The sequence below is a fragment of the Bombyx mori genome, chromosome 24 (genome assembly GCF_030269925.1).
Source record: "Bombyx mori chromosome 24, ASM3026992v2".
In the NCBI taxonomy this organism is placed as follows: domain Eukaryota; kingdom Metazoa; phylum Arthropoda; class Insecta; order Lepidoptera; family Bombycidae; genus Bombyx; species Bombyx mori.
Window position 1 is genome coordinate 1,297,092 of NC_085130.1, and position 17,261 is coordinate 1,314,352.

General features: G+C 39.2%; 1 protein-coding gene across 5 annotated transcripts in view; it reads left to right on the forward strand.

The window, feature by feature from the left end:
* Positions 1-17,261, forward strand: part of LOC733013 (insulin-related peptide binding protein) — a 77,141-nt gene that overhangs the window by 36,671 nt on the left and 23,209 nt on the right. The window lies entirely within an intron of this gene.

A 17,261-nucleotide genomic window follows, 5' to 3' on the forward strand; every position in this document is an offset into this window, starting at 1 on the left:
TAGGTACCTCAAGCACCGATCATCGTCCTCGTCGAACCCGTTGCTTGCGACGAAGGGCTCGACGAGCGAATTAACCCATAGACACAGCCCACTGAGTTTCTCGTCAGATCTTCTCAATGGGTTGCGTTTCCGAGCCGGTGGTAGATTCTGCGAAGTACCACTTTTTCCAGGGCTAGTGTTAGCAAATTCACTCAGGTTGAGCCCGTGAGCTCACCTACCATACGACAACCAAACACAGCGACGTGTGTAAAGCTACATTTTTTCAACTTTACAGGAGAGACATGTGAAGCTTAAAATTTTGAAAAAATGTCATAACAAAAAAAAAAAACTTCTTCAATAATTCGAATGTGGTAAACATAAATAATGAAGTTCAATTAAAAACAGCGAATTGCTGGTATCAGTATTGATACCAAACAAAACGGGCCTTTCATTACAAAGATAAATGACGCTTATTAACCCAAATGTCGCTTGCACTAAATAACCTTTGACCGATCGATAGGTTTGAACTGGTCCAACTTTTTTCTTCCTACCTATTCTGGTAACCTCGAGGGGTTATTCTAGATTCACTGAGCTAGTAGGTGAGCTCACGGGGTTCACACCTGACGACCTTACTAACACGAACCCTAGCAAGAGCTCCCTCCGTGCGTCGTTTTCCTCAGTGCTGAGGATCGAGACCTTTACGGAATACACACGCAAAGATTTTCTTGGGAAAATTGCTAGTGGTGGGTTCCCGCGTTCTTCCACAAAGCAAGAGCAGCGCTTCGTAGAATCTACCACCGGATCGGAAACGCGACCCACTGAGAAGATCCGGCGAGAAACTGAGTGGGCTGTATCTGTGGGTTAGCTTACTCTCCGAGCCCTTCGTCGCAAGCGACGGGTCCGACGAGAACGAGGACCGGTCTAGTCCAACAGTATGACTCGCTCACCGCTCACATGTTGTATCCCTAATATATACTTTTCTATGTTTATTAAATAAGATTAGTTTAGAATTAGAACCGCCATGACGCTACTTTTATTTTTATGAATAAACAAGCCAACGGCACCTCTAAGATTAAACGTAATTAACATTTAGAAATGATTCAAACGAAACAACCTCGCTCTAGAAAGCCCGCCGAAACCTCATGACTGCATCCCAATAAAAATTACATCAGATTTTTACTCTATGTCAAAGAGTAGCTATATTGTAGACAGGCAGTGCTTAGATCAACACGTGGAGCGGAACTCGCTCTGTGACGAACCGGTTTGCACTGGAATTCTCAATCTGTCAGAAAAGAGTCCTCAACGTTGTACCCCTGGCATTGTTCATGACCTTAGGCGACGGTGAGGACTCGCCATTAGGTGGCTGATTTGGAAATTTTATCAATTTAAAACACGAATAGAGAGAGACAGTGAGAGAGAGAGAGAGAGAGAGAGGAGAGAGGGAGAGAGTTAGAGAGAAAGAGAGCATGCTCTATTGTAATACATAATTGTAATATAATACATTACATTATTAATAAAAAATATAAAATTAATAATATAATTTAAAATTGCAACATAAAATGAACACAAATACAATTAGCGATCTTATCGGTAACAGCGATCTCTTCCAAACAACCACACAACCATCAAACGACGACACATTACGTTTTTTTCGTTTTTTATAATCATAAAATTCGTTTGCTGTCTTAACTGATGAAATTCTACTCTAAAAAAGTTTTAATGGTTCAAAGTCCTTGTTACTAATTAATTAATTTAAGATTTTACAATTAGTAAAATCGTGTTTCCTATTCGTTGACTTCATGCCCTCACCGGTTGTATACGCACTTTATTTTTTAAATCAACATTATTTTAATAATTTTCATTAATTATACAATCAATTTCGGTGATTGACATCTTTACATTGATCCATTGAGCGCACTAAGAACGAACCTTAAAGAAATTGTATTTTCCTACTGAATTTGAAGGAAATTCTGTAGCAACATTCTGACATTGCCTTCATCATGTCTACAAGCACTATTTTTACTGGTGGTAGGACCTCATGTGAGTCCGCACGGGTAGGTACCACCACCCCGCCTATTTCTACCGTGAAGCAGTAATGCGTTTCGGCTTGAAGGCTGGGGCAGCCGTTGTAACTATACTGAGACCTTAGAACTTATATCTCAAGGTGGGTGGCGCATTTACGTTGTAAATATCTACGGGCTCCAGTAACCACTTAACACCAGGTGGGCTGTGAGCTCTTCCACCCAACTACGCAATAAAAAAACAATAAAAAAAAACAGTACCTATTTTTTCTTCTATAATACACAACCTAAAAGAAATCTCTTCTATACGAAATACTCTATGCGACCTAAAGTGCAGTAAAACGAGACAGATACATTTATTACCGTGCAACAGAGCAGGACAGACTCTAAGCTAGCATATTCCTTCTATTGGTCGAAAATGTGGTGTGGTCTCACATTACCCTCAATCAGCATTTTATAACTTTGACACACTATGCTCTCACGCTTGTAAAGCAATTATATGGTAAACAGACATTTTCTTTTGTGTCAGTAAGTATAAGCAATAAACTGTCAAAACGCTAATTGTTTTTATAATGCACATTAAGTACTTCTTTTAGATAGGCAAGTCCATCGGATATAAAGTGGTTATCAAAATCTATAGATATGAATGCAAATTTAGCTATGTTGTGGAATCTCGATTCCGTCATATAAAAGCTGCATTATCTTTCATATATGGATTAAAACACTTAATGAATTAATAAGTATTATTTAATATACTTAACTGAACACTTAAGAAAAAGACAAGACGGAAGTTGAATAAAGAGCGAGATAGCTACATTTTAGAATTACAGGTATCGAATGCGTTTAGGACTTGGTTTGATATCTCACATTATCCTTCAGACTAAAACGCAGGATATCTTCGCGCAGTACAATATGCCTCAACCCTTAGTAGCGTGCCAATAGTTTGAGAAACATTGTAGTTTTTTGTTTATCTATTCACTGATAGCCTAATTGCCACTGAGAAGATCCGGCGAGAAACTCAGTAGGCAACCTTGTAGCCAAACATTATTCTGCCACTAAAACAATTCAAGCGTTTAATCATTCAATAAAACCCGACACGTAAACAAATAAACGCCAAACGTGAGCGTCAGTACGTGACGCGACGCGCGCGAGCGTGTTCCGTGACGTCATCCGTAACTCGGCCCGCGATTGGCCAATAAAGGTGGTGTGGTCGCCATTTAAGTGCACGTGTCACACGGATAGAGGTCAATTCGATTGACCTTTAACAGCGTGGTGTAGGTCAAAAGTTTCAATTCTAACCCACGTTCTTTATAGTAGATACGTATTTTAAACTAAAAAATTCGTAAATAAAAAAAATGCATTTGCTGAATAATCGAAATTCGATAATAAATACTAAAAATTTAAAATCTCACTTTTGGTTTATTGATGAAATAAAAATAAAAACGAAGTTCCTTATTATAAAAATATTAATTTTAAGTTCTATTCGAGGTATAAAGAAAATAAAACTGGAGGTTTCGCAACAACCCACGGTCATTCGGTAACGTGCGAACTTATTGTGGTACACTTCATTCACGGTTCTTTGCATAAGAGTTGGTGTATTGCGCAAACGAACGCTCTGAGATCGTGCTCAATGAATGATAAAAAAATATGTTATTTTTTGTACGTTATTACAAACTTAAGTCGTACACTGTGTGCATTACTAATAAAAATCTTACGCTACGGACGTTTTTTCCCGGTTAGTGTACCCCTCTGCATCGTCCCATAAGGAACTTCGCTCTAAAAAGAATTTCTAAATAAGTAATAATAACACTTAAACTCGTCGATAGATACATGCAGACGAGAAAACTGCACTTAGCTGTTTCATATTTACCATAAATCAGGGGTCGCCAAATGGCGGACCCTGTGCCATTTTGTGTGGACCGCGAGAACACAGCAACTTGCACTATAGATTACGGAAATTTCCAGTGAAGAGTTCTGGATAAAATTTGTCTGCGCCAGTCTGTGGTAATAAATATCAAGAACTACAGAAATTAGCTTTGAAACTATATTATTTTGTTCCGGTCAATGTGTGTATTTATAAAGCAAGATTTTCGAAGATGAACTTTATCTATAGGTACACATATAAATAAAATTGGAGTGTCTGTTTGTAATACTGAAATAACCGCTTTTTATTACGTGCATGTGAATACGGCACATACTATTAGATACAACAAAATAGCTCGCATACACCAGTTTCTCGCCGGATCTTCTCAGTGGGTCGCGTTTCCAATCCGATGGTAGATTCTTTTTTTTTTTATTACTTAGATGAGTGGACGAGCTCACAGCCCACTTGGTGTTAAGTGGTTACTGGAGCACATAGACATCTACAATATGCGTGGGGTGCATGGTATCAGTAGTTATAAATATTTTATGAACAGATGTGAGTAGAAGGGTTATTTTGATAATATCCTGAAAAGCATCCCACGCTTTTTTTACAATAAAATAATTTTTTCTTACACTATTTTTAATTCAAATTTATTAAAATTTATTTTCTATTTTTTAGTTCGATTTTCTGAAAGCGTATTTCGTTAGTTTTTTTAAAACTAATATTTATTTGTTTCTTTCTCGAAAGTTCCACAGAATGTTACGGCTTAGAAAAAATTAACTGAATTCTTATTAATTTCGGAGCAGGAAGAGTGACCTAATATGTACAATGTTATCGTTACATTGCGATTCTCTGTTCCGGGAAGGTCGCCACGGCTAGAACTTGGAATGCGATGAGGGGTCTTAATTCTTATACATTTTAATGCTACGTAAAATCAAAATTAACGAACACGCTGATTTGTTATTTATACTCATAATAAACACGCTATTTCCAAAAACAGCGATTAGTTAAACAGTTGGTTAACTCGTCGAACTCGGCAAAGAGTCCGACGTGCAACCGCATCAGCCCGCTGAGTTTCTCGCCGGATCTTCGGTAGTAGATTCATTCGCGAAGCAGCTACTCTTGAGTTGTTAGGTATCTTAAGCACTCGGGTAGCTGTTAGCAAATCCCATCCCTAAATTATTAATACGTGAAGCAAAAACTTTGTACCCCTTTTTACGAAAATTGCGCGGACAGAGGAGTATGAAATTTTCCACACTTATAGAGAATATAGAGAAGAAGTGCACAATGCTAATATTTTTTCAATTTTGCATAACAAAATAAATTAAATCAATAAAAAATACATCAGTGCGGTGGTACTTACCCGTGCGGACTCACAAGAAGCTCTACCAGCAGTAAACTTATAATTTTAATTAACTACAGTCGAATTTCGACTACTGGGGGAACACTAGTATAGTATAAATGTACTCCTTATCCTTTTTTTCCTACCCATGCTGATAGCCTTGAGAGACTATTTCAGCTTCTCCTTGACGTGTAGGTGAGCTCGCGGGGCTCTAAGTGGAGTGTTGCTAACACTGGCCATAGCAAGAGCAGTGCTTCGCAAAATCTTTTTCCCGATCCTGCGGACAGAATGGAAAGCAGTCGACGTCACCCAAAGCACGTCATTTCGGATCCTCCTGATCCACTAAAGGTGCTTTTAGGTACCTCAAGCACCGGTCACCGGCAAGGGCTCGACGAGTAAATTAACCCACAGACACAGCCCACTGAGTTTCTCGCCGGATCTTCTCAGTGGGTCGCGTTTCCGTTCCGGTGGTATATTCTGCGAGGCACTGCTCTTGCTAGGGTTCGTATTAGCAACGTCGTCAGGTTTGAGCCCCGTGAGCTCACCTACTAGTTAAGGTTACGCTGAAATAGCCTCTCAAGGCTATCAGCATAGGTAGGAAACAAAAGCAGAATCTACCACCGGATTGGAAACACGACCCACTGAGAAGATCCGGCGAGAAACTCTAATATACTAATTTATGGGCAGTACTTTCAGCTTTATCTAGCATACATACTATCGTACTAACACCAGACGATTCAGTACAAGGAAAAATAAGTGTCTAGCCGTAATTTAAATTTTTCTTATCGTTCGATTTTATTGTAAATGTCCATAAAATATTCCTTGACTTTTATCGTATGTGCTATGGTTATCTATCACGCGTGATACGTGGATACGTGATAATCATCAGGAAATTTCACGTGACCAACCGAGATTCGATCCCTGAATTATGTTCTTTATAACCGCTAAGTAATTTGGCGAACTGTTAAAATTGTTTGCATTGCTATTGGGTTTACAGCGATTTTTTTCAATGCGACTGGTTTAAATCTGATATAGTGTATTTAGTTTAAAAAAAAATAAAAAAAAAAAAAAGTGTGTGTGTCCGCTCCGACGCACGACTGGAGTTTACTGGATATAAAAAATTAAACGAAACAATACGAGAAATAGTTCTATATTACGACAACACGATACACTACAGATTATTAACAAATTAACGAGACACAAAACAAACGACTAACAAATATATGAAAATACAATAATGAGAGAAACGCGCGATCAGTACGAGGCTTTGTGGCGGACTGCCGGCGCAGCAGCCCGGCGTCACCTGCGATAACGCGGCCGCGCGTTGGCTCCTGATTGGCGCGCGCACGCATCACGCAATCAGGAGCCAATCAGGCGCATAACGCATTTCGTGTGACATGCTAGTACGATTTTGGTCCCCATAATTTTCATACCCCGGGCCTATATATGTAAATCGATTCTTAAGGAGTAAACTCCAATAAACTCCAAAAACAAAGCTTCAATAGTAAACCGAACTAACTAAATCATTTCATTTTTTTTTGTCCTGTCACTGGTCACGATATTAACACTAATCATGCCAACAACACTTACGTACGTATTTCTACCATAGCGGGTAGATAACGGTATACGAAAAGTACATATTACTCAAAATAAACAAAACAAAAAAGTATAATAGCTGTAGATTAATTGGTAAGAAAAATTCGTGAAGTCAAATGTGCAAAAGCAATAAGACGATACGTGCATTTTCAATGCTACTACACCAGCCCTAGCAACAGCAGTGCTTCGCTGAATCAATACTGGATCGGAATCGCGACCCACTGAGTAAATCCGGCGAGAAACTCAATGGGTTACTGCTTTTTTATTTTTATTGCTTAGATGTGTGGACGAGCTCACAGCCCACCTGCTGTTAAGTGGTTACTGGAGCCCATAGAAATCTACAACGTAAATGCGCCACACACCTTGAGATATAGTTCTAAGGTCTCAGTATAGTCACAGTGTAGTGCCTTCCTCAAATCGGTACAAACCAAAAGATTAAATGTATTTCTCAATGTGCAACACGGACTTTGCACCTCGCACGTTTTTGTTTGGTTTAAGATAAGATCCACGCGCCGGGGTGTGCCTTCGTATCAGCCGTCACGCCCACGATGTTTGCACGGGGCCTTATCACAGCTAAGGTTGTACGTATATTGAAATAGGACTTATGTATTTAAATAAGGCCAGATGTGAGACCAGTCCTTCGCTTAATCTGTTTATTTGCATAGATACGAAATTTCGTGTTAGGTAAATGCGTTACGGCCGATGCTATGTGTATCGCGGTTTGCTATTTAGAAATGATGCGTGTGTGAAATTTTTGTCTGGATAAAATAATAAATATAATAATGACTATATTGATTGAACAACAAAACAACTCATGCTAGGGTTAGTTGTAGCCATTGATTTAAATATTCAACTCCCTGGTTGTAGCGATTTCTCTCAGGTCCCTCTCAAGAGCCGTGAGGTCGCCTACCAAACCGTGCATAGCTTTGACGCTACCAGCATAGGGTAAAAAAACAACGGGTACCAGCGAAGGCGGATTTTCGGCGCACTCTATGCATACCGTAGGTATCGTCTAGCCGGTGTGGTTGGAGCTCAATGGGATTTAGTCAGTAGTCAATTCTGTGGGGTTGGTGCCTCACGCGTTTTTTCCAAGGCGTAGTCTCCTGGGAGGAATTAGAGGAAGAGGACCGCGGTTTTAATCTTTCCCCTCTTCTTCTCTAGAGGCGCCAGGGTCCGACATAACCCGTTTAGTTACCCCCCTAAACCGGGTATCCGTAAAGAAATTCCCTCAAAAAACTTGATCAAATAGGGTTTTATTGGCATGGTGGGTTAGACTTTGAACCGACTCCACGGTAATGTTTAAATTATGTGTGACCATGACAACATATACATAAGTCAGTTTAGGGCGCGTATTAAAATTGTTGTATTTGAAAAAGATATCGAATTACAATTAGGTATTGGATTTTTTTGAGAATTGTTTTAAGCCGTATTCACTTGCACTGTAAACGCTTATTTACGGGATTAAATTTATCCTATATTTTGGCGGTGTTGTGAGCAGTATGGTAGTGGTAGAGTTAAGACTGCGCATGGTTATTCCCGATCTTGCGGACAGAATGGAAAGCAGTTGACGTCGCCCAAAGCGGCCCAAAACACGTCATTTCGGATCCTCCCGATCCACTAACGGTGCTTTTAGGTACCTCAAGCACCAGTCATCGTTCTCTTCGCACCCATCGCTTGCGACGAAGGGCTCGACGAGTAAATTAACCCACAGACGCAGCCCACTGAGTTTCTCGCCGGATCTTCTCAGTGGGTCGCGTTTCCGATCCGGTAGTAGATTCAACGAAGCACTGCTCTTGCCAGGGCTAATGTTAGCAAACTCTCAGGTTGAGCCCGTGAGCTCACCTATCCGTCCGAACGTAGCTGAAATAACCTCTCAGGCTCCCAGCGATTAAGTAGGAAAAAATAAAACGTCGAAAACTAAATCGAAAACACATGGTAACCGCTGTAAGTTTTATCTATTAGTGATAATTAATATTTTCGGATTAATCCGTTTTAAAATGAAAATGATATTCACTGGACTTACACGTGCTTGATTTAACGAACACGATGACGCAACAAGAAGCAATACCGAGGAATGCGTGCTCCGAGAAATTCACAATCTAATTTATGTTTTAAGAATAAAAAGATATGACTCAAATTAATTAATACTAATTACAAGCATCTCGAATATGATTCATCGATTTCGTGCTTTATTCAAATTAACTTTATCAACTGGGCGATATAATTTATTTGGGATTTTAGTCCACTGTAATATAAATTAAATATCTTTTGACTATATGAAACATATATGAAATGGTAATAAATATGGTTACGCCTAAACTGAAGTTTGGTTAGTTTAAATTGACAACAAACTTGACATGATCTGGTGAAAACATGGACTGTAAAAATGCTGACTGTTTTCATGCCAATATACCTATCTTAAAATAAAAAATGAATTTTAATGCGAATGAATCTACTACCTACCCGATCGGAATCGCAACCCACTGAAAAGATCTGGAGAGAAACTACGTACGGTTACTGGAGTCCCTAACTCTAGTGTCTAATGTCTAGTGTCTAGAGTCAAGGTGTCTAATGCAAGGGTTATTAGATCTGATGGATCCGTAAGGACGTGTCCAATAACATTCGGGTTGAACGATCGCTACTGACTGATAATCAGCCTATAAACACCAAACCGTCTTATTTCGTGAGCATCGTTATAGGCGATTAAGGGATTCCATGGAAAATAGGCAGCAGAGAAATAGGAATTTGGCATTTAGTGAAGGTAAGGCATGTTGCAAGCCCACAGTTCGGTACTACCATCCTGCCTATTTCCAATTACTTATTTCCAGCCAGTTTGAAAGATGGAAGAGCTTTTATCCAATTTAATTGAGACATTCGTCTCATGTCTCCAATTGGGTGGCGGCATACGTGGTTGTGATACTGTGATACTAGTTAGGCTATGAGCCAATGAAACTAATAATAATGATACGGCATTTTTTTTCTGTCTGCTCCAGAATTGTTTATCTGACATATTTTACTGATTAAAAAAATATTATGTCACAAAATGGGCCGATATCTCCATCATTTCTTGAGACTGAGCGTATGGTGGGTAGTCGTGCAAAGAGATTGCGCATCACGAAACGGGTGACAGTTCCGAGATGTCTTCACTCTTCTTAAGTCAGGCAACGAATGTGTACAATTCCACTCGAGCGATGACCCTTGGACCCTGCCGAAGCACGCCACCCGCAGGGAGCCGATGTTTGACGAGTAGTTGCCGCTCACATCCACTAGGTGGCGCGCTTTCGCTTCGTTTCTCGTATCCCAATGTGACATATTATTATATAAAAAATTTGCCGTGAGCGCAAAATTGGCCTAAGCTTACCGTAGCTAGCATGGAGATAATGAGGTTTGAAAAGGCAAAAAAACACTAAAAAATGTTTACAATGCTATCTGTTTTCTATATATGAAACTAGGGATAGCCCGGTTTTGCATAAAAAAATATTATGTTATGTATGTTAAATACGTTGCAATATATGTACGCACGAATATGAAACATTGTGGGTTATGCCACTTTTGCGCTGACAGCCTCATATGATATACATAGTATGATCCAAAAAAGGAAGCACACAGTACATTCGGTTTCCGGAGTCCACAGAAACTGCAAAGTAAATATCATCGACCATTTTTTTACCGTTTCATTACGGGAATCCCCTTACCCTGTTTTTTTAATGACAATAAATTGCGAGTAATGTTTTGTGAGTGCGCATTGTTGGCTGCTCCTAACAAAGACACCTGTTTCTTTGAGAATAATCAGCGTATGCCAACACGAGATAATAATATGTTGCTCCACCCAACTCTTCACATTTTTGCTTTACAGTTGAAGACATAATTAATTCTTCTGGTGGTAGGGCGTCTTTTGAATCCGCACCGCCCTGCCTATTTCTGCCGTGAAGCAGCAATTGGTTCGGGCTGAAGGGTGGGGCAGCCGTTGTACTGTAAAAAACTGAGTCCTTAAGCTCATGTGTCAAAGTGGCGGCATTTACGTTTGTGGTTAATTAAGGACTCCTGTAGACACCTAACCAAAAAAGGCTGGTCCATACCATAAGCTGGAACATATCATACCTAAAAATATTTCGCGTTTGTTATTGTCAATATATTTTTTTTCTTTCTATTTCTTAGGTGGGTGGACGAGCTCATGGCCCACCTGGTGTTAAGCGGTTATCGGAGCCCATAGACATATATAACGTAAATGCCGCCACCTATCTTGAAATAAAAGTTCTAAGGTCTCAGTATAGTTACAACGGCTGCCCCAAGCGAAAGGCATTACTGCTTTACGGCAGAAATAGGCAGGGTCGCGGTACCTACCCGTACGGACTCACAAGAGGTCCTAAAACTAGTGTTTCCAACGATTCAAATACTGTACAGTTTTAGTGGTCACGGACGACCAAAGTGCTAAAAGAAAAACAATTTTATCTAAGGCCCTCTTTGTGTACGGCAGTTGAAAAATTTAACATTAGACAGACAGACATATTCAACAGTATAAAAACTTCAAACGCCAGAAATCCTCGGCGTTCTCATGGTTTATATTTAAAGTGGTCTCCATGCCCGAATCTTCTTCAAGAACAGGCGTAGCAACGACTTTCGCTTATGACGGGTCCGGTTTCTAAGCTAATTCTGCTCGGGACGTTGATATTACGACCTGGTTTATTTTTCAATGTTCTCACATTCGCGTAGTTTAGGGGATTGATGTTATTTATATAGGAATATAATGTCAAAAACTTCAAACTGTAATGTCCAAAACCGCGTCTCCCTCAGTTTTTTTTTTTTTTTTTTTATTGCTTGGATGGGTGGACGAGCTCACAGCCCACCTGATGTTAAGTGGTTACTGGAGCCCATAGACATCCAACGTAAATGCGCCACCCACCTTGAGATACAAGTTCTAAGGTCTCAAGTATAGTTACAACGGCTGCCCCACCCTTCAAACCGAAACGCATTACTGCTTCACGGCAGAAATAGGCAGGGTGGTGGTACCCACCCGCGCGGACTCACAAGAGGTCCTACCACCAGTAACTTACTGCCCGTATACTTTCACGGGCACTTGGTGTCCGGTATCTTTTTTTTTCCTACCTATGCTGATAGCCTTTAGTGGCTATTTCAGCTTCACCCTAACGTGTGTAGGTGAGCTCACGTGGCTCAAACCGGAATGTTGCTAACACTGACCCTAGCAAGAGCAGTGCTTCGCAATTCTGCGGTGGTAGGAATCTACCACCGGATCGGAGATGCGATCCACACCGGCATTAAAATCACTTGTTTTTCTGACATCGCATCTCTAGCCAACACGCTTCGACACGGAACGGTCTCCAAATACCTTGAGATCATTAGATTGAGATATTCATAAAATATTCATGGGAAGTTCATAAATCTTAATGCTGTCACGTTTGCGGGAAAATACTTTATATGGAAATCAAACAAAGATTACATATTTTGTGAGGGTGTATCGCTTTTTTTTTTTTGGACTGAGATTTTTTGTGGTAGTGAGCACGAGCGTGACGAAGACAGATATTTCCAAGAAACCGCTTTTTTTATGTTATAAATACGATCTTATGTAACGTGAAAGGAATTCCTCAATACGTGGAATTGAAGGCTTGTTGCTCGAAATTGTAACACACACCGTGATTTGTCCCATGTTTATACGGTACCTAATATACGACTAGTACCTAATATAATATTCAACTACTATCTATTATTTATTCTAATATTCGGATAGTGCTTATTATAATGGATATTAGACCGGGGATTCCCAAAGTGGTCGAAATCATTTTTCCAGGGTTTGACATAGACAAATACGGATGATTTAGGGGATTGACAAAGTCTAAAAAATACCCCTATTAATAATAATTATCACATGTTCTTATTTGAAACTTTTAAGATAGTGTAAGCTGTGTTACGTGTATTTACCTATTACTATACCTATTATAAGAATGACTATTAAAATAGGAAGTATCATTGTTGTAATAAATTCTAATAACTAACTTTACTTAGTTAAATTACGATTAGAAAATGTTGCCATGCTTACTCACTTAGCTTGCGGCAAAGTTATTAAATTGCTAAGTATTTTGTATCATTAGGGAAAAAGAAGAGATAAGCAATATACTTAGAATAGGAGATATATATAGGAGAGGGGGGATTTTTAGAGTAGTATTGGCTATAAAGATCTGAGGTTACAGTTCATTCTATCCCATAAAGGGGTCCTTGGCCTAAAATAGTTTGGGAATCCCCGATTTAGACGGATTGCGTTCATCAAGTTAATAAAACGTAAAAAGCAAAACAGACCAAAGCTTTAATGCAATTTATATCCCAAATATTTACGGAGCTAGCGGGAAAATTTGCACGTGGCGATGATAGGTTCAGAGCGCTCGTTAATACGATGCTTCAACTAAAATAAGATGAAATTTACGTTCTGAATTGCGAAAAGTATTCCAGAGAGGAAACGAGCTGTGTTTTATTTGTATTTGCAAAGTGCATTCGCTGTTGAGAGATTTAGCTTAGCACAGATATTAATAACGCTTTGAATAGTGAGCATTCGTGAATTAATTTAATATGACGGGTGTCTTTTGAGCCCGTGCGTGTGAATACTAACACATGTCACCGTCCTCGTTGACGATTTCGAACATTTGGACGAGAAAACTAGCCCATAGACACAGCCCACTGAGTTTCTCGCCGGATCTTCTCAGTGGGTCGCGATTCCGATCCGGTGGTAGATTCTGCGAAGCACTGCTCTCGCTAGGGTTCGTGTTAGCAACGTCGTCAGGTTTGAGCCCCGTGAGCTCACCTACTAGTTAAGGTTACGCTGACATGGTCTCTCTAGACCACCAGCTCTGGTTGGAAAAACAAAATTTGAGTTTCCGACCTGACTATCTGACTGACCACGTTCCACATCAGCAGCTTTTGCTGATATAACTGATTGACTCGGTGGTGCGTTAATTAGCGGACCTGACTGTTGAGCCGAGGGTCGTGGGTTCACATCGAGCAAACATTAGTGTGATGAACAGTTTCGTTTGCTTTATGTCTGGGATTTTATTATCTATGTATATATTACATAATATATAAGTATGTTTGTCAGTCTCTGGTACCCTTAATGCGGCTGGATGTCCATGCGTGATTTGTTCCCAATTTTTAATATTAATATTTCAGCCCGCTGAGTTTCTCGCCGGATCTTCTCAGCTGCTCTTGAGTTGTTAGGTCTCCTTCGGAGGCACTCGGGCAGTTGTTAGCCAATCTCACCTCTCCTGGCTGAGCCTTTGCTCGCCCACCTGTCCTGGCGAAACTGGAAAGGCCTCCGGGGCAACACAATAAACCTTCTATCATATTTTTTTTTTTTTATTAAAACTTTTAAATCTATTACACGAATTATTAAGAAGTGTCCCTTCTCAAATAATACGAGCGGACCTTAATACCAACAGAGCGCCCTTAGCAACAAGTCCTTTGACAAAAACCCGGCGGGAAGGCCCGTTAGCAGTAAATATTAAATACGGTTTACGAAAGAGAGAAAAAAAAAGGCGACTAGATACGAGAAATGAGCGTTTCCATTGCACTCTAGTTATTATTATTTTATCGTACGATTTTTTTTTAAAGTTTCTCATCGGGTAAAATATCCTGGTCATTTACAAGTTCAGTTATTATTTTATTCACCTTAGACAATGCTGACAGAGCACCGTCGGTAAGGTATGTGCTTCTTCTGTCTGTACTCAAACGAGGATTGCGGCTAAAGGCGGCAGTTTGCCCCTGGCTGCTGACGTCCATGGGCGACGATGACTACTTACCATCGGTTGGGACTTATGCTCATCCATCTAAAAGGATAATAAAAAACCCATTAATTATATATGTATACTGAATGAATATTACCATCTTAACACCAAAAGGTTGTAAATTGCATTAAATACTGCATTGTGAATATTATCACCTATACCAGCTATAGCAGCCAAGATGTAATTTTAATAGATACTGCGCTGTGAATTTTTATACTTATTATTGCATAAATAAGGTTGTAATTGCAACAAATCACAGCCAACTTGACTTAACCCTTCAGAAACAATCGGAACAGGAATCAACCCTAGTGGCTTCACAATACGGTCCACAATATACTCAAATTAGTTTATGTTTATGTATTCTTTCTAGCAGAGGCAAATCGACGGCCAAAATGCTCATTAAAAACGTATTTTTGATTGTATACCCCGTTCTATTGAGTTCACAGTGGACCTTTCACTAAGTGCCTACCGCCATGAGGTGACGGGGATCAAACTTGATAAATATATACTCCCTACAAACCTTTTTGCGGTAAAAACATGCAGACAGCACTGTTTTTAAATCGTTTTTATTATCTAGTAAATAGAGTATATAGTTCCTAAACAAAGTAAATTACTCAATAGGAAACCGAAGAACAAAATTGCAGATATTTTCGTTGTTTCTTGTTCTTTACTAGCAAATATATTTTGGTTTGTGATAGATTAGGTTATCGGAACTTAGTTGAGTTTGAGTGAATAACAATTGCTTCGCTACCCCCTCGTTACTTAGGGGTGGAAATTTTCCCCACCCGCCACAAAAACTAGCGACTAAAACTTTTTTTGTATATGATTGAGTTGCAAAATTTGCGTATAATAAATAATAGTTTAAAAAAAACTAACAAAATACGCTTTTATAGAAATTCCAACTAAAAAATAGAAAATAAATTTTAATAAATTTGATTTAAAAATGATTTTATTGTAAAAAAAACCTATTTTTTCACTATCGAACGATTAATTTCAACTGTTTATATCACGAATATTATAAACTACGCTTTCTCTGTACAATAAAATCGATTAGAAAAACAAATTTCAAAGTAATATTATCTTCTTTTGTTCGCACCGGGCTATGTGTCGTAAATGGTGAGCCTTTATTCAAATCAAATCAAACCAATTCAAAAAATTTTTATTCAACATAAATGAAAGTACATACTTGTTGAACGTCAAAAGAACTACCGCCAATTCACAAGAACTAGCCTCCGTCCTGCGAAGAATTGACAAGAAACTCAGCGGGCATGTCTTATTTTTTTAAATATGAAATTATTATTTATTTATTTTTTAATATTAGTTTTTTTTTTTTAATATGTATTTTTTACAATGAGTATTATAACGTAACAATTACTACAATATTGAAATGCCCGGAGCGAGCAACTCATTCCCACTTTGTGCAATCTTCAATTAATATCCTTTACTGGCGTGGTTTCTATTGCCGTCTTTCCGTGAAAACCGATTGACTTATAAACCACAATGAACCCAATTTAGCATTTAAAAACCCACCCTAAATACATTACTCGTGGTAGGACCTTTTAATGGTGTTAGGACCTCTTGCGAGTCCGCAATGGTAGGTACCACCACCCTGCCTGTTTCTGCCGTGAAGCAGTAATGCGTTTCGGTGTCAAGGGTGGGGCAGCCGTTGTAACTATACTTGAGACCCTAGAACTTATACCTCAAGGTGGGTGGCGCATTTATGTTGTGGATATCTATGGGCTCCAGTAACCACTTAACACCAGGTGGGCTGTGAGCTGGTCCACCCATCAAAGCAATAAATAAAAATTACCAATTCTAACGTGCACTATCAATAAAATAAATAAAAATAGACTACGTCATTAAAATCGTGTCGTCCCTGATAAGGGAACCGCCCCTCCTCTCAGGATACGTGACAAAGCTCACGAATCTCTTAGAAACGTCATATAGGGAAGATTGCAGTAATTTTTACTCGACTTTGAAATAAAAGAGTACCTACATCATCACGTTGTATCATCATGTGCGATACTAATAGGATATGACCCTCTTATTTATTTCGAACACGATTTTATTCGTTAGATATGTTTGGACTGAATGAATGAATGAATGAATGAATGATTTATTTTATTTCAGACAACAACAACAAGTCCACATGTTTTTTTATTGCTTAGATGGGTGGACGAGCTCACAGCTCACCTGGTGTTAAGGGTTACTGGAGCCCATGGACATCTACAACGTAAATGCGCCACCCACCTTGAGATGTAATTTCTTAGATCTCAGTATAGTTATATGTACCTACATAGTATCGTTGAAACATACTTAAATTACCAAAACCAATCAAATAAAAAAGATACATTTATTATAAATAATTATCAGTTGAATACATTTAAAATATTCCATACAACTGATACTTACTTCGAGCTGAACATTATTTATAATTTTTTTATTTAATCCGCAAGTAAACCAGGGTACATGGGGTATCTACATGGTACATTTAAGGGAAGCTTTGTACGTCTTTGGAAAAAACTTCCCTCCACGGTGTTTCCCGAGCGGTATGACATGTCCTTCCTCAAACATGGCTTGCGGAGACTACTTAACGGTAGGCAGCGGCTTGGCTCTGCCCCTGGCATTGCTGACGTCCATGGGCGACGGTAACCACTCACTATCAGGTGGGC